This window comes from Chelonia mydas, chromosome 1, assembly GCF_015237465.2.
Source record: "Chelonia mydas isolate rCheMyd1 chromosome 1, rCheMyd1.pri.v2, whole genome shotgun sequence".
Classification (NCBI taxonomy): Eukaryota; Metazoa; Chordata; order Testudines; family Cheloniidae; genus Chelonia; species Chelonia mydas.
The window spans coordinates 336656460-336674466 of NC_057849.1; the positions used below are offsets into that span (position 1 = coordinate 336656460).

The following is an 18007-nucleotide window of genomic DNA, read 5'->3' on the forward strand; positions in this document are numbered from 1 at the left end:
CTGTCCTAATGGAAAATGACACGTTATGTATCTAGAACTGCTCAGGCTAGAAAGACAGTAATTCCGTATGATAAGATGACAAAGAAGAGGTAAGAAGTTAATGGCGTGGTGCCTTGTTGAGCACGGCTTGTCACGCCTCATTAGATTTAAGAGAGTTATCCGAGACTGTAATTATCAGAGACAGTAAAACTGTTGTATTAAAGATAAAAGCAAGTATTATAGAGAAAATAATTAACTGCTTAATAGGGCATTTATTGGGTAGAGCTGTGGCAGGCTGTCTCTGAATTAAAAGCTAGAAAGCCAGCCAAGATTACTGGGGTTTAAGCAGGCAAGCAGTTCAGCAGCTGTGACCTAAAAGGTTATTGGCGATGTTAAATCCACATAAAGATGACTCTGGGTTCTTTGAAAGCTGGAAAACCCTCTGTGAAGAGATGAGTTTTTTCTTCCAGAGCGCAGTTTCCACAATATATTCCAGTTACTGTTCAGTCTGTATTTACTGGATGATGTTTTGGGAAGAATACAGGGACCTTCTGCAAACTAAATAAAGCCATGACACACGCCCATCTACTGAATGGACGGTGCAGAATGGACTAGTGGTTTCTAGGCAATAGGACGCTGGACTGGGACTCTGCAGATATGGATTCTAATCCCAGTTGTGCTTGTGGCCTGCTGCGTGACCCTGGGTCAGTCCTTTCATCTCCGACACCTCTCTTCTCATGCTTGTCTATTTAGAGTGGTGCAGGACGAGTTGTGTGTCCATCTAGTGCCTATTACAATTAGGCTCAACTGAATTCGATATCTGTCCAAATGATTTTAAAAAACTGAAGTTTATTTGATTTAAATTTTCACAGTGGTGGGAATTTCTGGAGTAGAGGCACTCAAAAAGCTAGATCTTTATTAACAGTTAAAACAAATTGCCAACATCACATGTTAAAATATACAAATATCCTTAAAATCAACAAATCAAACCCATTTTTACTATTCATTCATTCATCTATTTGTAACAAGCCTAATTCAAAAGTCTAAGTCATAGATTTTGACTAATACAGTCTCAGGATGCATTTTTCTTTACCTATCTGTAAATGTTGATTATTATTGATTGAAATAATTTTCCCCTCAGTTTGTATGCATACAGTCAAATCAACATTTGTGGATAAAAATCTAATCCTCCCAAGCCTACGTATAACGAGTCCCGATCTCATTTGGTGCCTCTAGGTGCTAGTGTAACACAAATAATGCAGATTGCATGTTTCATTTACTAAATGTGCATTTACTGAGTAGAAAAGCAAGTAAGAACCAGACCGAGCTCACATTCCTAATCTCTTTCTAATAGGTGCATAGGTGTGAGGATTTCTGTAGCATGTCTGAGCATAAGTTAAGGTGGAGTCCAGCTTCATTCATAACCCCTTTTTCCTTTGCTTATAACTTGGGCACAGAGTGTCTTTGGAGCCCACATTTGTCCTGCTTGGTGTCAGCCCGGAGATCAGTTGTTTGGAAAGACCAATCAAAAACTGGTCCAGCAGTTTGGAGTTCTGAAAATATAAACACATGCACAGCTGACTGGGACCTCATGAGCAGAAACTGTACACAACTCAGCCACTAACCAAACTGACTGAATCTGGGATAGTCCCTCCATTCTATGGGTCTATGGGCAGAGAACTATTCAGCCATTCAGTTGTACACAGTGCTTGAAAGTGTTCCAGAAGCTTTACAGGACAAATAGAAAGACGTGGGAGCTGCCCCAAAGTGGTCACAATCTAATTTTGAACATGTGACTAGCAAAAGTAACAGTAGGAGGGGAACACAGTAAAGCAATGAACTCACAAGTGTAGTCAGTGCAGAGGTGTTTGTCCCGTTTCACCAATTGTTAATCCAAAGAGGCTGTAGCGGTTTCATAAATCTTTGAGCAAAGGAACTTTGGTTCTTTAGCTCAAGTAATAGATGCTCATACTTTTAAATCTAGAAGTCTCAAGTTCAATCCTTGATGGCTCACTCAAGATCATTGTCACATGTACACCTTGATGGCCGCTTAGACTTGCTTCTAATGGGCATCCTAGCAGATGGCATATTAATGGAGAAATCAGAGTTTTGCATCCTTAAAGTTAGTGAGTTTGAATTTTTTTTTCCATTATGTCATAAAATACTAGAGTAACTTAGCCTGCTGGGACATCTGAGATGTAGGGCCATTCAGCGTGAAACATTGGGACTATCAAAACCACTTAATCATTTTCTTCAAACTTGTTTCGGTTTGTAGATCTTAAAGACTCACAACTCAAGCCAAGTTTGAAGACGACTAATATTAGAAGTTAGTGTTTTTCCTCACCAAGGCCTAGAAACATGTTTAAAGGAACGGTGACCTTCAGTCGTATTTAAGTCAGGCCAGTTTTGAAACACTTCATGCACGTTTTAATTAAGTTGTGTTCCTCCCTCTCAGTTTTACAAAACAAATGGATCAAATTTAAAGCAGCATGTGCAATTAGTGAAAGGCTTTAAAGATCCATTTTCTACCTGTTGAAATCAATCATTCCAATTAAGAAAAAAGTTTCAGAGAGATCTAAAGAGAAGACTGCCCTCTTTAACACTTAACATTAAAATGGGATGGAAACAGGATGCTTAATAGACAGGAGGACAAGTGCCAGTGATAAAACAGACTTTGAAAAGACTGATCCTCTTCATACCTCATTTCAACACTGAAGTGGCTCTACATGATTTGTCTCATACAAAATACTGTAATACACCATTCCAGGTTGGAGGAATACAGGCTGTTTCTAATCTTTCCAATTATTAAAGTGATTTTTCTTAATAATGGCCTGTAGCTGAAATGGGTCTCCAGATTCACATTTCTGCTATGAGTGATGCATAATTTTACTTTAGTACCGTTTCTTTAAAATGCATGGATCTGTAGACTGAAGAAAGAGTGAGCTCAGGTCTATAAAAGTAGGTTGTTTGTTCTGGCTGATAGTAAGTAGTCTGTTCGGGTCTTTCTGGTAAATTAAGCTCTGCAAGTAGGTTTCAAAGTGTAGAGGCCTATTATAATTAGAACAATATCAATAAAACACCAAACATCCTCCTAACCACACAGTAAGATTTTTATATTGTGCTTTTCATCTGTAGATACTACAATGGTTTATAAAAAGGTGGCCAAGGATTCTTCACTCTCCCAAATAGGTAAACTCAGAAGCGAGGGGACTGCCCCAAGGTCACACGCAGGTCAGTGGCACAGGTCTGCTGGCAACAGAACCCAGGTTTCCCTCAACTCCCGTTCCAGTGCTCTGACCAGCAAGCTGCATTGCCCCAACAGGAATCACGGTTCTCACTGGGTTTCCAGGGACCATCAAGGGCAACATCAGTGACAGCAGGGATCAAAATCAGTTCTTGCCATTAAACCACACACACACACACCCCAACCAACGAAAAAACCAACACGTTCCTGGCTTTGAGCTGAAGGCAAACCCTCTGTAAGCAATATAGGGCTTAGGAGTTAACTGAGCAGTCCTGATCCCATCCAGTAGGGGTATGAAGTGAATGAACTAGCCCATTCATTTTTGTCCCCAGAAAAGCCTTCTTCAACTCCTTTCCTAAAGTTCTTGGCTCTTGCCTCTGTTTCATGGACCATAAGTTGCGTAACATGAGGACTCCCTGTTAGCCAAGGTCTGAGATTTTAAAAATCTGATCCGGTTGTAAAAAGAAAGTCCCTAGCCAGATTCCCGGCCTGACCTTCTGACACACACATGCCAGGGCTAGGAAGTTATCACTCTCATTAGAAGACAGGAATAAAGCAACCACATTCTTTCTCTAACAGCCAAGAGTAATAAGATGAACCCTACCGAGCTCAGAGGAAACAAAGGATATTTCCCCCTTTATGTACAGTATAGTCTTACACTTAAATGTTTCTATATCAATTTACACCGAAATGTTCTTTTTTTAGACACAGGATTTGCCTTCCAAGCCCCAGACAGGATTAAGCAAGTCAACAGGCAGGATATACAGGCCAAAACCTGGGGGGGCCATTATTAGTCTAAACACATGGCTTCCCAGATGGCTTGGTCTGCAAAACAATGGAAGGGGAGAGAGAACAGCTGTCTGAAGCAACTAATGAGCGAAAGGCTCTCAAGATCAATGGCTCCTGAGCTGGAGGGGTTTTGGACATACATCTAAGACCCGGCTAACTGAATAACACCAGTTACACAAAACAGAGTACTGTTCCAGAAAGGGTAAGGGGACATTTATCTGTAGAGAAGAAACCGTGGATATGTCTATGCTGGAAATGCTGCGGCTGTGCCACTGCAGTGTAGACACTTCTTATAGCGACAGAAGGGGTCCTTCCATCACTGTACGAAATCCATCTCTCCTAGAGGTGGTAGCTAGGTCGATGGAAGAATTCTTGCCTCCACCTAGTGGTGTTTACATCGCGGTTTAGGTCAGCTTAACTACGTCACACTGGGCATGAAATATTTCACAGCCCTTAGCGATGTAGTTAGGTCAACCTAACTTTGAAGTGTTGGCCAGCCCTGAGCCAAAGTTAGGACTGTATCTCTAGCTTCTTTCTAGCAGGCATTGTGGCCCAGTGACTAGAACGCTGGAAGACTCAGCTCAGAAGACCCTGGGTTCTAGTCCCAGCTCTGCCAGTGGCCTACTGGGTGACTGTGCAAGTCTCTGCCCCTCAATTTCCCCATCTATAAAATGGAGATAGTGCTACTCTTTTGGAGGGCATTGTGAGATCTATTGTGGAAAAGCACTGTACAAGAGCTAGGTATTATATTATATGCTTATTCCCCCCTGAAGCATCTGGAACCAGTCATGGTCTAGATGAACCACTGGTCTGACCCAGTATGGCCATTCTGATGTTTCTTATTATAATGTAATTGAGAGCAAAACCAATAGTGAAAAGCCTGAAGCTGGGAAACTAAGTCACAGGATCATAGCATATGATCTTTCCCCTTTCTGGTTTAATCAGTTCAAGTCCTGCACACATTCTTGAGAAAGATTCATTACAATATGACCGATTGTCCATGGTCTGTGTAAAGTGAAGTGAGCTTGGCAGCTTGCATTCCAAGTATTCACATCACAGAATGATCATTACACTTGACCTCCTTGCTGACCTTTTCACGAAGAGGCCAGAGATCCAATGGGCCATGGAATTAAACTGGTCAGGGAAGCTAAACTATCCTCTTACCACTAGATGTGCTTCCTCTAGGTTGGGGTTCTCAAATTTCATTGCTCCGCGACCCCCTTCTGACACCAAAAATTACTATACGACCCCAGGAGGGGGTCTGAAGCCACAACCCACCCGAGCCCTGCCAAAGCCCAAGCCCCACCACCTCAGGCAAGGAGACAAAGCGAAAGCCAAGGGCTTCAGCCCCAGGTGGGGGAGACTAACCTGAGCTCCATCACCCAGGGCTTAAGCCCTTGGGCTTTGGCTTCGGTCTGGGGCTCAGGCTTCAGCTTCGGGATATTCCTTCCTGACAAGCAGATTACCATTGGTGATGTTGAAATGCCAATAGTGATCCTGGGTAACCCAGCCAACCCTTGCTTCCTGAGTCATCAGCCATACACCAGCCACCCCAACAGCACCAAGGAAAGATTCAGCTAGTGGCTCAGCAGGTGCAGAATGACAGCTCAACGCACTTTTGGTAGATCGAAGGGGCGCTGGCGTTGTTTACTCACAAGTGGGATCGGGGTGGGGGGGGGAAGGGGAGACATCTCAGGGGTTGTAGCTGCCTCCTGCATAATGTGTGTGAAGCAAAGTTGCTGCCATGGTGGAGGTGGAGCAGCTGTCTGCCGAGTTTGAACATCCCGACCTGAGGACTATCCGAAGAGCTCAACATGAAGCTATATAGCTCAGGGAGGCTTTGAGAGAGCACTTTAAAAAGGAGACACAGTAATGCATTGTGGTTTACCGTGCTCTATGTGGCCCTGCAGTTTTGAGGCCTTTTAGGAATTGTGTGGTGCTTGGTGTACATCTATGAATATAAGCACTATCAATGCACTTGTTAATTTTACAGTGCTTGCTGTACATTTATTATTATTACACTGTTTGTCTATGATCCTATGAGTTGCGTCACACTGTTCAGTAACAAGTGTGTGCTTTCAGAACTGCTAGGCACTCTGCAGCATATGTTGTGAACTAATCACAATTAATTAAATTTTCCAAATAATAGAATTGTATTCAGTAACAAAACCAGTATAAAGAAAAACCTGTGCAATTTAAAACCAAATACACTGAAAAATTCTGTTCCATTAATTTATTAAGTTAAGGGAAAGAACATTCATGCCTATTTTACCTAGACACACTGACCTGGAAAAGCCATGGTTGCAGTATGTGAAGCTGTGGTTGTCCTTAAATTCCTCTGGCGTGGAATGGTAGGGTCGGAATATGGTCCCTCATGCTACATGGAATCATGAGGGGGCCCTAAGAATGCACTGTAATGGAGTTCTCCATGGACTGCAAAGGGAGGCAGGTCTGCGATTGCTGAACCTGTAGGCCCACAAGAGTCAGTGGTGTCTGTATTTTTTGGTTCTTCTCTTGCGTATGTACTTGTTGTGAAAGCTTTTCCATTACAAGCACTGTGCATATTTTACTATACTGAAATTCCAGAGGAGGAGTCACATTTTTCCCCAATAATGTGCAATACAAAGTCTAGCTCGGGGGAGGGCAAACTACAGCCCACGGGCTGGATCCGGCCCATCAGGGCTTTCAATGCGGCCCGCGGGATTGCCAGCCCCGTGGTGCAGCGGGGCTAAGGCAGGCTCCCTGCATGCCCTGGCCCCGTGCTGCTCCTGGAAGCGGCTGGCACCATATCCCTGTGGCCCCTGGAGAATGGGGGGCAGAGGGCTCCATGTGCTACCCTCACCTGCAGGCACCGCCTCCCACAGTTCCCATTGGCCAGGTACGGGGAACGGCGGCCAATGGGAGCTTCGGGGATGGTACCCACAGGCAAGGGCAGCGCATGGAGCCCTCTGCCCCCCCAGGGGCCGCAGGGACGTGGTGCCAGCTGCTTCCAGGAGTGGCGTGGAGCCAGGGCAGGCAGGGAGCCTGCCTTAGCCCTGCTGTGCACCACTACCACCCCAGAGCCACTCGAGATAAGTGGCACCGGGCCAGAGCCTGCACCCTGAACCCCTCCTGCATCCCAACCACCTGCCCTGAGCCCCCTAACCCCGTCCTGAGCCCCCATCCTGCACTCCACACCCCCTCCTGCACCCCAACCCCCTGCCCCAGCTCTACATTCATGGCCCTTCATGGCCCTGCATACAATTTCCTCACCCAGATGTGGCCCTCAGACCAAAACGTTTGTCCACCCCTGGTCTAGCTGCTAACAAAAAAAAAAAAAATAATGTGTTGTTCTATTTAAAATGTAGACCCTTTGCATTAAGTAAGAGATCCCTTGACCTGCTAGGAAGCCAGCATTTTGTCAGATGATGAATTTCTTTAACAATTTCCTCCCCAAACCGCTTAATTCCTGGACACAACCACCATATGTGCAACTATGTTTTCCTTTTCCTGAAACCCCTCCAAAAGGGAGCCTCCCTAGCAACAGAAGTATGAGTGAGTCAAATGCCATTTATATAGTAATTTATGAAAACGTCTTTATGAGCTACACAAATTGAAGATGTATGTCCCATTTCCCATATAGAGACCCACTCATCCAGATCAATTTCTTTGTGCAAATCCCTCTCCCAACTTTTCATCTGGGTTGTTTCCCTAATATCTTTTTCAATCAAATTGTACATATCTTAGAAATTAAACCTTTCATTCTAGCTTGCGCCTGGGTCAAGTCCTCAAATGCAGTTAAAGGTCTAGATAGAGCTGTCTTGTATCCAGATTTCACAATAGAATGTTTGAGTTGTAAACTCTGAAAATATGGGATCATTATTTACCTTATTACATATTTCTTAGTATGATTTCAAAACAGACACCTGGAAACAGCTGTCCTAACTGAGTTATCTCAGCTCTTACTCACATTTCCTAGGAATACATTCCTGATTATTAATGAAAGTAGCTTAGGGTGAGGGCCTTGGCAACGGGAATTTCAAAAAACTTATCCAAAGCTATTAAGGTGATCTGGATGAATGGGTAATTTAATTTTATCTTTGGTAACCTAATTTATTTTTTAACCCAACAATCACTATGAATAGCTATATCTGGGCTCCAGTCTTGTTGGAGTTTTACCCAGTGTTTGGATGGTCTACTGTTAACTCAACGGACCACATCTTTTAATGGTGATACGTGATAATAATAATAAGAGGCCAAATTAGGGAAAGCGAGTCCACCACACTTTGTAGACTTAAAAAGAACTTTAGAACTCAACCTGTGTCTTTTGTGTTTCCATATGAGTTTTAATAGCTCATCCTGTCATGTTTTTAATGTCATGTCAGGGATACCAACAGGGATGTACTGAAACAAAAACAACAACTGTGGGAGGTGTGTCTTTACTGAGGATACCTTACCTAGCCAAGAAATTTCATACAGACGCTCCCTGGGTTACGCAAGACCCGATTTACGCAAATCCGCACTTACGGAAAAAGTTCCATAAGCTACAAATAGGAGGGTTTTGTTGTTGTTCTTGGTTTTTTTGCATAACAGTCAGGTATATGTTTCCGACTTGCGCAAAATTTGAGTTATGCAAGGCATTCCGGAATGGAACGATTGCGTAAGTCGGGGAGCGTCTGTATTCCATTCTTCCAACTCTTTTACTGTGTTATTTAACACTGGAGGGCAATTTGCCTTAAGATTTTTATCTTTCTCCACAATATTTATTTCTAAATATTTTAAAGATTCCTTTACCCACTTAAATTTACATAGTGGACAGCAGTTTGCTTTGACTCCTTCAGGGATGTTAATTGATAACATTTCAGCTTTATTGTAGTTTATTTTGAAGTCCGAAACCTGCCCAAATTACAAAGTCATTTGTTCTGTAACTTTGAACAAGGCGTCTGGATTCTGCAAATATAACAAGACATCATCAGCACACAAAGCTATTTTGTGTTCTACTCCAGAAGGCATTTTGATGTTCTTTACCAAGGAGCTGTTTCTCACATTTATTGCAAATGTATTCCCAGGGGAAACAGGAGGGCGGAGGCATGACAGATAACCCTGTCTTATATCCCTAAACAAATTAAAAGGACTGATCACTATTAGTCAAAGCAGACCAACAAGGGTGAGTATGTAGGACCAACCTGCCCCATAAAACGGATTTCCAAAACCAAACCTCACCAAAATCTGCCTAAGGTGCTCCCACTCCAGACTGTTGAAGATTTCCTCAGTGTCCAGGAAAGCAGTGCACAGAAAGAATTGCTAGAATTAACATTATAGGTCAAATTCAGAGCTCTGTTCATATTATCAAATAGATGCTTGCCAGCAACGAACACAGATCGGTCAGGGTGAACATAGTTGGGAAAAACGACACTCAATCCGTTTGCTAGCACCTCTGCATAAATTTTAGCATGTGCATTAAAGAAATAGGTCTATATGGTGCACTTAAGACCCTTTCCTTCTTTGGCAATGACCACAGTTTTTGCCTTTTCCATGACTCTGGACCCTTGCTCCCCTACAATATGCCATTAAACAATTCAGTCACAATAAGGACCAACTCTTGCTTTAGAGCTCTGTAATACTCCCCAGCAAACCTGTTACGATCTGGAGCGTTACTGGATTTTTAATTCTTAATTACAACTTCAACGGCCTCTTGTAGATTTAGGTCTACCTTCCAAAACAGTTCTTTAACCAAGCTCTCTTCTTCAAGAGTGCTCGTCTTTTTGAGGTATGATACCTTATGAGGTATAAGGATTTCCTCACTCCTCCACCCCACTATTACCACCTTTCCAGGATCCCAGAGAATACTTCTTTTGAGCCAATCCTTATTTTCTTCTCTATATTTCTGAAAATATTCTTCCAGCTCTTGAATTCTGAGGGATTCATATAGGAAAGGTCTATTAAACCACCAGGCCCTTTGTTTTTGCACAGAGTCTCAGTCTTTTAGTCTGATATATGCAGGGGCATGATCAGACCAAGTTGTAACTCCCAGATTAGCTTTTTTCCCCAGATATGGAATTTTTGACCTGGTCTCAGTTTAAAGCCATGCCTCAGAGAGGAGACCAGGGCTATGAGCTCCACCACTATCTAGACCCATTTTGGTATTTATCAGTCCCCTCCCCCACATCATGATTGGGCTTTATCGCCACAAGACCCCTGTGAGGCAGGAAAGCATTATCTGCAGCTTACAGACTGGGACCTGAGGCACAGGTAGGTTCAGTGAGTTGTTCCATCACAAAGAAAGTCTAGCAGATGCCAGAACTAAACCCAAGACCAAGTCCTAGTCCAGGGCGACTCAGTATTACCAACACCAGAAGTACAAAAACCACAAGTCCTGCACCAAAAAAAAATCATGACATTTAAAAGATTTGGGGTTTTATTTGCCTTTTGGGTAACCGGTGGTCACATTTTCAATCCTTCCTCTGTAACCATGAAGGTTAGAATCTTTCTTTTAAAGAAAAGCTGAGATTTTCCTATAAGCAAGAGACTCCAGGAGGTGGGGCTTTAGGACCTCAAATGTCCTAAGTTTCATGTTGCAGGATTTGGCAACCCGGGCGCTATGTCTACACTTCAGCTGGGATGTGCAATTCGCAGCGGGTAGATGTATATGCATTAGCTCTGCTGGAGCTAGCTCACACAAAAGAACAGTCTGGCTGTGGCAGCATGAGCTGGAGGCGAGCCGCCCAGGTACCTACCTAAGATATCAGATGGGGCCGGACTTGGGCAGCTAGCACGACCCACTGCGGCCACACTGCTATTTCTGGCACGCTAGCTGAAGCGGCGCTAAAGTGTGTATGTCTCCGCAAGCTGCGAATTACACCTCCCAGCTACGCTGCCCTGAGTGACAACTGCTAGACCACCCTTCTGCCCCATTCAGTTCGATAACCCGTAAAGCCAGACAGCACCTCCAGATGTCCCACGTGACAGCTGGGCAAAGGGAGCACTTGTTATTCAGTGTTTCTCCATCAGTCATTCTTTGAACCACTGCATAAGAGATATCCTTTCATGGACTGTCTACCTCCAACCCCTCAAAATGTTTCATTCTGCAGTCCAGCCACTGAGGCTTGAGAAATGGTTTTAAGTGAACAGGTGCTTACATCTTAAGGATTTGATCAATTGGAGTCAGTCAACTGGACACAGTCCTCCTCAAATGCAGAAAATGAACAGAAGTGGATGAGTGAAGGAGTCACTAACTGACCTGGGGCTGTAATTCGTTTAAATTTTAAGTTCTGGTTAAACCTGCCTATCAGGAAAAAATACAGGGATAAGTTGTGATGTGCAATGTTTCCTCACAAGCTGATGCAGGAAGCCCGGCAGGAGGGGTTTGGGAAAAGGGCTTAAGCAGACGCTTTGTAGTTCACGAGGGAGCAAGAGCAGCTTTAAGGATAATAATCTTGTTTTGATTGTTCTAATTAAGTTCCTAATTACGCTCCTTGTTCAGTTAGAAGAAAGCAACACTGTCATTCCTAGTTGTTTGAGGCTTTGCAATACTTGTGTTAAAGAAACTAGGAGATTTATGTAGTTTTAGTTCAAGTTAGATCTCTATAATCATCTTATTGATGCTCCTCAGAAGCCAGAATCTGCATGCTATAATTTAGGAACCAACCTGTTTTGCATCTAGTTTACAATAATTTTTTAAGCCAGCCTTCAAAAGATGTAATCACAAAATTAAAGATCAAAATTGAAAAGCTTGATACAAAGTTATCAGTTTTTTTAAAATTAGACCTATTTAGCCAGATCCTACCCTGACTTTTGTGCATGGAACATGTACGGTATGCTCCGTAAATTCCAGTATTTTACGAATAAAAGATCTCCTTTCAGATGTACTTGACAAAAGGAAGGAAAAGTTTCTATCTCAAACCTTTAGAAAAGTCCCTTTGTTGTAACAGCTCCAACAACAGAATGGAAACTGTCAAGCTGAACAACCATTCCTCTTGTAGTAAGTTGATCAGTTGGTTGCACTCGGTTTGTGATGTTTGACAGAACAACAGACATGAAAAGCCCACCCAAGACACACAAGAAGGATTTGAAGAGCGAAAGACGCAAGTGCACTAATTCAAAGCCTCTCACATCAAACCTTAAGCTCTAGTTCAGTGCTCCTTGTCCCAGTCAGGCTAACATGTCCGTGCCACTGTGCCGTGAGGGGCAGGGGGACCATTGCTACACATAAGCAAGCTCCATATGGGCCAGGGAGGAAGCCGCATTGCAGTAGAAGACCCTCCCTTGCTTCCCAGGTCACCCTCAGCAGTGAGATATCTTCCAGGACGAACTCCTGTGGAAAATGTGGGGACAGTGGTCAGTATAGGGGCCCCCTGCAGCTGTTGGCTCTCCCCCAGGCACAGAAAACCAGAGGACAGTACGGCCATGAAACAATCAGTCCCCCTTGCCCCTGTGCTTACTCACCATTTTGAGGCTCCTGTGGGTTATGTACGCTTGCTTTGGGACAGGCAATTTCTGCTATTGTGTAGACTGCGCTTGTCTACTTTAAGTACAGGGGAATCATTGCTCTGTCTGGTGTGAACAATGCTGCCTCTGTTAAGTATTGCATTTTGGCTTTACAGATGCAACCTTGAGACCTCAGCCGTCCTTGTTATCAATGGCTGAAAGGATGATTTAATTGGGGATTGGTCCTGCTTTGAGTAGGGGGTTGGACTAGATGACCTCCTGAGGTCCCTTCCAACCCTGATATTCTATGATTCTATGACTCCAAAGAATTAGGAAGCGGCCACATAGAAGCAAAGAGGACATGCTGCATGAAGTGATGCAGCAGTCCGTTAATGAAAATCAAAAAGTGCAGGAGTGGCGGGAGAGCGAAAGGAGGGTCCGCCAGCAGAATGCGGATCGCCGGCACCAAAGCACGGAGCGGCTGCTAAGCATCATGGAGCGCCAAGCGGACTCGATAGTGGCGCTCGTAGCCAGGCAGGCGGAGGACTTCCACGCCCGCCCCCCCTTGCAGCCCTTGTCCCAAAACTCTTTCCCTTGTGCCCCCATGTCACCTCCAACCCGTTTTCCCCAACATCCGAGTTCTTATTGCCACCAGCTGCCTCCAACACCTGTAGCTTCACCACCCAGTCCTGCAAACTACGACCCTTACCGACTGCACTCAACCCCCATCACCATGCATTTTAGCCAGCCAGAAGGGCAGGACTCATTGCACAGCACTCCAGACAGGAAGGCAGAGTACGAGAACAGGACATATGCAAATCTGTGATTGTACCGTTCCCCACCCCACCCCCTGGCCCTTTCTGTTTCCCAAGCAGTTGCCAGTCTGCCAGTGCATCCCACGTAGATGTTCATGAATCTGCCACATCGGTTCACACGGGTCTGAGTAATCACCCAGTAATAGCCTTTCTGTAAATCTACTCTCTCCTCTGAATGGCAGGTATTAGGTGAGTATATATGTGCCATCAATAGCACCTGCACACTTTGGAAACATCTTTTTTTCAAATCCTGCAGTTACTGCAAGGATATTTCCCAATTTAGCTGGGGTTGCACTGGAATGTGTCCAGTCCTGACACACAGATTTCTGGGTGCATAATCTATGCTTCTTAGCACCACAACTCACTGTGCTGCTCTAGGCTAGCTTTCTCAGGGCATTGTGGGACATATTGCCAGTCCCTTCTGGGATGGTGGGCGGTCTTGGCCTGGGAAATTAATTTCCTAACTCAACCCAACCTGGAGTGCTCTCTCCCGGTCCTGTAAGAGATGGATCCTGCTTATCCTAACAACCAGGACCAACAGCCGATTGTTTCCATAGAGGCCATGTTTCTCATGCCGTAGCAGAAGCTGTCTCCTAGAGATAGATGGTGGTGCATATTTCAGCTTGTTCTGTAACTTTTTAGATACCAGCAGGGTGAAGGATGTGGTATGAACCTCAACAGAACCGAACGAGTTTACAATTAACAATTTACCCTTCATTTCAGACAACATTTCTCCTCTCCTCTGGAGTCCTCTTGTTTATCTTGCTCCACTTTATCCAAAGCCACCTATGTTATGAAAACTTCTTCTCAAAGGCACCTTGAAGACCACTGCTCTAGGACTATAAACACTGCTGCTTGATGCTGTTTTCAGAACAAATTTTCCCAATATATTGCCTCTATTCTGCGTCTCCAGCAATCTAAGTAACCTTGGTATGAAAGAGGAGCGGAAAGTATTCTGACCCACTCACACCCAATACACCATCCTCTTTCTTTACTTGTATTCTACCCTCCTGACAATGCAGCCAAATGCCCTGTTGCAATTACAGATTGTTGCAAACAATCCTTGAAGCTAACAGTTCAGCCTCTTCCCTGATCAGAGTAGACGTAGCGCGTTCCATTTGGACAGACATGCTCTGTTTCGATTCACTGCTTCTAGTTTATCCATATGCTTCTTTATTTACACAAAATGACTCACCCCTCATCACTGGGAATCCTTCCCATGTTGTTGCCATTAGCAAATTGGCAAGTTCAAAGAAATTTCACGCTATTTGTTCTTTGCTGCTAGCGGGCCAGAGGGACATAACAGTTGATCTAAAGTGCAGGATTTGTGAAAAGCTTTTATAAAACATAACCACTAAAGTGTTTCAGTTAAAGCTCTAATTGTAACAGATTTAAGCCATCTCCCTGCACAGTTTGGAAGCCAGATACTGCACCATGTGTTAGCATCAGTTAAATTGGGCAAAAACAGACTAATTCGGTGAACTGTTTTAGTCTATTTTCATTGACCAAACTCAGCAAAATACAGACAGTAAAGAGACAGATTTTCCAGCTTGAATAATTCAATTATTTTAGTAATCCAGGAAAGGAATTTCAGAGGTTTTATTAAAAAGTTTATCCTGAAAAACTTCCCCTTAAGATTGCAACCGCTGCGTCCTGGTTTTGAAATTATTCTCTCCAAAAGGTCCAGAGATACAAACAAGCCTCAAAGTTTGGATGCTTCTCCAGATCTTTTCAGGTCTTACTTCGTCATCTCTACTCCTGTTCCAGCAACTACAGACTTAAGATGCCTAGTTCTATTCCTGGCTGGTTGTGCAACTTTGGGCAAGCCATTTAACTTTCCTGTGCCTCAGTTTACCCACCCTAAATCACTGTTGGCAATGCATACCTACCTCATGAGGACATAGTAAGTTTGGTTAATAATGTTTCACTTGTCTAAAGAAGTAGAGCTTTATAACCATTCATGGAGCCTCATATTACCCCAAGGAAGTATTCACCCAGCTATCTTACAGATAAGGAAACAGAGGCACTGAAAGGTTAAACGACTTATCCAAGGAAGTCTGTGGCAAAGTCATGAAAAGAACCCAGAAGACTCCCTGCTCTAGCCATAGGCTAAGATGTATTTTGAGATATTTGGAGGACAAGGACTACAGATTGCAAATTAGTCTCCTCCTATTTACCGCACTGATCCCAGCTTACCTCTAAAACCTACACTACCCACTTCCAGATACATACCTTTACTTCCGTCTCCTCCCCCACAAACTAGTCTGTATAGTTATGTAAACAAATCTTTTATTCAATGGCTTCCCAGAGTCAGATGCGCTCAGAAAGCCTCTCTCCAACTAGTTGGCAAGTCTGGATGCATTTGATGGGAGAAGTTTGCTTCTGAGATTTTAGAGAAGTTTCAGATACAAGTTTTTCCTGCTCCTCTCCCTACTCCACCTGTGTTGTTTTTTTTGACCCCTGCAATACCAGGTTGATGCATGGGGGGGACAGAGCAAGCTTCTATTCTATCCCCCTGTTCCAAAAATCAATTTAATATACAGTCCTCAAATAAAGGACACATCAGATATTAAACTGATAAGACCAGATTTAAATTTTTTATTAAAGTTAATGTTTAAAATCAAATTTACACAAGTTAAGAGGAAAGGTACTGTACATCTGGGGTCAGGCTTGGGTTATGGGGGATTGCAAGTATCAGTTGCAAGGTTCACGAGGTACATACATATCACATAACCAGCATAGATCCAGATTGGGGTGTGGGAGTTTTTAAAGCGTCAGTGGATAAGTGGGCTCAGGTATGCCACCCATGGAATGTATTAAGAGTCCAAGTCAGTATTGGTGCAGAGAATAAGTACATGGATGGGGTGCGTCCCTCCGTTCATCAGGGAAGGTAGTGGGTTATTTCCCTGGTCTGCATTCTCGGTTACTCTTAGAAACCACAGCCAAATTCAGCGCTTCGTTGTGCTAGGCGCTGTATAACATTGTGACAAATGGTCCCAATTACAAAGAGATTACAGTACAAATAGGTAAGACAGAGGGGAATCAGAACCTCAGAAAGGTGCAGTGACTTACTCAAGATCAGCAAGTTATTGGCCTAGGCAGCCTGACTCCTACTCCGGTGGCCTTATCCAGACCATCCCCCTGGCCTCACTCTTACTCATTAGCACCTTAACAGTAAGCTATCAGTTGCATTAGTCAGGAGCCTCAAATTAAAACTATCCAGTGAATTCTCTCCCCATCCTCCACTAATACCAGGCTCTTGTTCCTCCATTGTTAGCAATAATTTCCACCTCTCTTCATTTGAATTGACTATTTGGTAAACTCTGCTCTGGGGTTTTAAATCTCCAGTGACTTTGCAGCTTAAGTCATCTTTGGTATTAGAGCAATATGTGGAAAACATACAGTTCCAATTAAGCAACATTGTATTTGCTGCCAGTCCATTCTGTTATGCTAGTTTTATCTTCTCACTAGTATAAACCAACAACGAATGACCTTTCCCTCATCACAACAAAGCACTGAACTTGGCTATGGCTTCGAAGAGTAACCGAGAATGCAGACCCGGAAAATAACCCACTTCGATGACTTTGTATTTAATTACAATCAAATTAGGATCTATGGCAATAATCTTGAGAACAAGTGTCAGGTCCCTTAATATGTATTTACCCAGGATCTATTCTAGCCTCCTCAGCAATGTATATATTATGAGTTTGTGTTTGGAGTTTGGTTTTTTTTTGTTTTTTTAAATTATGCTGAGGAAAAAATGGTGCAAGCAAGATAGGAAATCCCATGTTCAGGCTCACAAGTCAAACCTATTGTGCAGGGTTAGCCACAGTATAGACTTTCAGTTATAATCCGCTTGTTCCACACAGAACCCTTTAATGTTAAGCAGGGAGGGAGGGTTTTTTTGGTCTTTAACTCAAAGAGATCTGTGTTTATACTCTGGCCTCAATGTCTGACTTCTGGAGATAGCTCCCATTACAGACAAATATTAATTCCATTGGGGCTACGCTCCATTATCATGCACTATGTGTAATGATTTACCCCTGTGCAAAGCGAGTGCAAGACACTACCACGTCAGTAGTAAGGGTTACACACTGTAAAGCCACACAAAGGTCTCTGGTCTCTACATCATGATGAAGACAGCCAAAACCCAGCCTTTCACAGTCTTTTTGCACTTGCCATTAACATGTTTTAAAGTTATTTTTATTTGGAAGGCACACAGCTTATCAGCATTCCCAACAGCAGTGCTAACCCCAACCCAAGACCATTAGAAGACAGAAGTAACTTAAACCTACTCCATCATCACCACCCTGACGCTCCAAGATCTACTGTAGATTGTCCACCCCTTTGAACACTCATGTTTTAGGTGTGCTAACAGCATCTTGTCTACTTTAACAGCCATTAGGAATAATAGGGGTGTAATCTAATGCATCTAATCATTTCCTTTATTTAAAATATGTTTTCAGCACACCAGAGACCACACTGTATAATATAATCAATTACTGATCTTTGGAGTGTGTATCAGGATTTGAACTTAAATTACATTTTATTAATCCCTGCTCCCATCAGACACCTTTTACAATATATAGAAACAATAGAAATGCCTCTTTGCAAAAGGTCAAACGGAAACATCTTTTAAGGACACCTTTTCTCTTTCCATGTTGGTAACCCAAAAATTGCAGCATTATAGCCCAATAGAGGCTCTTGGACTAAAACATACTCTGATGAGAAAGTAATTCTCATTGTCCAACCAGAAATGCAAGAGGCAGTATAT

The 18007-nt window shown here is 43.3% G+C and overlaps 1 protein-coding gene and 1 pseudogene across 2 annotated transcripts in view; both read right to left on the minus strand.

Annotated features, from left to right (window-relative positions):
* The window catches only part of LOC102944591 (store-operated calcium entry regulator STIMATE), a 71188-nt gene that overhangs the window by 51357 nt on the left and 1824 nt on the right, over positions 1-18007 (minus strand). The gene's annotated exons all lie outside the window — the stretch shown is intronic.
* On the minus strand, positions 15686-15844 carry LOC114018687 (annotated as a pseudogene).